At 33.8% G+C, this 3823-nt stretch overlaps 1 non-coding gene across 1 annotated transcript; it reads left to right on the top strand.

The window, feature by feature from the left end:
* The first annotated feature begins 893 nt into the window (after positions 1–893).
* TRNAR-UCG (transfer RNA arginine (anticodon UCG)) lies at positions 894–966 on the top strand. Its single transcript has one exon. It is a non-coding gene; the product is annotated as a tRNA-Arg (tRNA).
* The last annotated feature ends 2857 nt before the right edge of the window (positions 967–3823 follow it).

Here is a 3823-nt window from a genome sequence, read left to right as displayed (position 1 = left end):
GCGCCATCTACTGACAAAATTTTAATCTGGGAGGCCGATCTAGCATTAAGCGTAGACTAGAAACATAACAAGTGCCAGTTTTTCGGGCCGGGCCGGGCTTTAATTTAATCGGCCTATTCGGGTCGGATTTTAAAAATTTTAAAAATTTCATCGCGCCGGTCGGGTCGGGTCGGGTTCCAATTGTGTATTTTTTAATCGGGTCGGGCTTTAAAACTAGCCCGCCCAACTCATCTCTAAATGGGTACGTAAGGGGGACTGGCAACGTGGCCATATGGGTGAAATCCCAAGGCAACCTGTCCAAATTTTACCTTTGAGGACTGGTCAGGGATAGCGCAGAGGAAAGGATCTGAGGCTGCCATTTTCCAGATGACGTCGGAGGTGGGGACTTTTGGTATATTTCTTGTTACGTACAAATATTTTTATTTTTTTACTTTTATTTTTAATGGTGTGCCCCCACCCCCCGAAACAAAATCCTGGCTACGCCACTGGGTCAAATACATTTCTTTCCTAGACTATTTAAGAAACTTTCGCCGCAAGTGGTGTGACCGAGCTATAGCGCCAATTAAGTATTTAGTAAGACAGCTTTTGCAGTTAACTGACAGCGTGTTAATTCAGAGAATACCACAAGAGACTAGAAGTCTGCTTATACTAACCGTATGGTGTTCTATAAACCGTAAAGTAAGCATACGGACGCAAAAATTATAGCGCGAGTTTAGTTTTAGAAAGTTTACCGAGAGGGCGATAGCGTCTGCGGCAAGTTGATGAACGCAGTCGAGGTTGCCATGACAATCGAGCGAGGGAGCGAGAGAGAGAGAAAATGTACGAGAGCCTCTACGTAACGACCTTGAAAGCAAAACAGAGGGAAAAGAGTCGATAAAGCTAAAACTTGACAAGTCCGCGTGGCCTAATGGATAAGGCGTCTGACTTCGAATCAGAAGATTGCAGGTTCGAGTCCTGTCGCGGACGACGGAGTTCAATTTTTTTTACAAAATTGTTGTAAATTAATGCTTACAGGAAAATATTATAATAATAATAATAATAATAATAATATTAATATTATAGAAGTTAAAATAATTTTAAATAGGCATAACTTTATACATTAATCAATAGTGAAAGATTTTTAAAGATTATTTGAAAAGAATCAAAGTAATATGTTAAAAATAATTTTATTATTAAAACGATAATATAAAAATATTATACTTGAATAAAAGAAATTAAATTTTGAATTTATTTAAATATTTAATATTACGGTCAATATTAAAAGTTAAGTATCAAAATTATGTTGATTAAAATACCTGTAACATCAAAATTTCATATAGAAGTATAAAATTAATTAAATTAATTATATTTTAAATGAAAATCAAATATTATATAATATTATTGTCAATAATAAAACTAATATTATGTATCAAAAATAATGTTGTGTTAATAACTAGAACATCAAAAAGTCATATAGAAGTATAAAATTAAATAATTTGCATTTAAAATATAATTTCTTTAAATATTATATAATATTATTATCAATATTAAAAATAGCCAGTAGTATAATTTTATGTATCAAAAATAATGTTTTGGTAATAACTGTAACATCAAAAAATCATATCGAACTATAAAATTAAATTTTAAATGCAATGCAAAGCAAATATTTTATAATATTAATATCAAATAGAATTTAATTTATATTAATATCAATATTAAAAATATAAAGTACCAACATATTAGTGGGTTTTTTTGTATTAGGTAACAATAATACAATGTTGATGAAATTCGCTGTAAGAAATAGCTTTCAATTTCCAAATTAATTTGAAAAAACTGGGCTGGTAATAACCAGCGTAAATTTAATATCACAAAAATGAGAATGGATTAAGCAAGAAAACGTATTTCACCTAATATAGATAAAACTAACCAGCCGTTTACAACGAGATTAAGCAACATTAGTTCAACGAAAACGTGCAGATTTTCACCACGCTCACCTAGACGTAAATAAAAGCCTCTAAGTTCATCGTGCGTAGACTGAACTGCCAAGCTAGCTTTACGGCCTTTTCTGTTTCAGCGTGCGTTGACGGCACTACCAAACTAGCCTTGCAGACTTTTCTGATTCAGTGTGGGTTGACTGCACTGCCAAGCTAGCTTGACCGCCTGGAAAAGCGCCAAAGAAGCCTAGATATTACGATTAAATGTAGGACCATAAGTAACATAAAAGAAATAAGTATCAAAATTATAAATAAAAAATATTATTTTTATTATTTTTTACATAGTTATTGCGCAATCGCGGTTATGTTATCGGCACAGTGCCCCCTAGCGTCAAAATATACCAAGTCGTAGCTAGGCAAGAGTGTTAGTGTCGAAAAAAAGGTTCTTGTAGTAAATTTGCATTAAATAAATAGAACGTATCTTACATCTAGTTCTTATGTTACTTGTGGTATTCTCTGAATTACCGAGCTGTCAGGTTACTGAAAAAGCCGCATAGCTAAAAAAAAACGCCATAAGTAATTCTTCTCCAATTTAATATTCATTGAAATTTTTCCCATTTTTTTTTTTTGCATGACACAGAAAGTAAAAGATGGTGAAAACGCATTTTTTAATATAATTATCTAGTTTGAAATAGCGCAGAACGACGAAAAACCTGCGTAAAAAAGCCCGGCTAAGTGCCAAAATGCGGTAACACGCATTTTTGGTAAAATTGATCTAGACTTTATTTCTTGGATAAGAATTATTTTTCTAGAATCTGCATAAGATTTTTACGAACCTGATTTTTCTGATTGAGATGGGGGCAAAAGATATAAAAATTCTTTAGCTAGGAAATTAAAAATTGCTTTAAGTAGTTTCGCCGCAGCGACACCTATTTCCAAGTTTTTAGTTGAATAGTGCGTCGCATTTGGAGAAATATGGTGCAATATTTGTTTCAATACGAGATATAGCACGTGCGATTCAATCGAGAAATGAATCCATTTTCTAAATTTGCCGACTCTTTGACGTCTTAAAATACGTTTTGCGCAACGGTTGGATTCATTGCTTGATTGAGTCGGTTTATAAAAAGCGCGCTCATTCAAGCAACAGGAATCCATACTTTTACTTGGAATGCTTATACTGCCGTATCGCGTATGTTAAGATCCCTCTGACGGCTTTGGCCCCGCCTGCGAGATAAAAAAATCCCCTCTGCGCGCTCCCCTCTCACGTAGTTGTTTGTTAAGTTAACATAGTGACGTCAAAAAACCGTCAGCCACATCGAGACGAAAATCTGCCGCGATAAGCATTCCAAGTAGATGTATGGATTCCTGAAGCAACAATAAAAGTTTCCGATTATATTAATTCGAATTTTTACGTTAATTTTAGTTTCAAATATTTTATTTGGGATATATCATTTAGGTTAAAGTGTACTAAATCGAGTTAAGTGGTCTAATTACAATACTCTGACGACGTTATTGTTTCGCTATTTGGAATTTTAGCTTCTTTTTTTCATTAATAGATGGCACCACGCTCTCCACTAAAGTCGTTTTTTCGGAGAATCGGATAGATTCATTGGCATATCCAATAACTAGGGCCTTATTATAATAAGGTGACAATGATAGAGCCGACAGTTGCTTTAAAGTTCACTAAATCGTCTCAACATAGTCATTCTTAATGGTGTGACCCATTAAAAAATAAAAGAATACAGAATACAGGGTTCGTACAAAATTTCTGGAATTAAATTCCCTGACTTTTCCAGGTTTTCTCTGACGAAATTGCCCAATTTTCTCGGACCACTTTTTGTGGAATAAATGAAGGGTTTGAGGTAAAATCTTCAAAAAATTTTTGGGGGTCATTTTAAAATTCCCTTACT

This window comes from Leiobunum rupestre, chromosome 2, assembly GCF_980474605.1.
Source record: "Leiobunum rupestre chromosome 2, qqLeiRupe1.1.hap1, whole genome shotgun sequence".
NCBI classification, from domain to species: Eukaryota; Metazoa; Arthropoda; class Arachnida; order Opiliones; family Sclerosomatidae; genus Leiobunum; species Leiobunum rupestre.
This window is presented reverse-complemented; position numbering and strand designations above follow the sequence as displayed.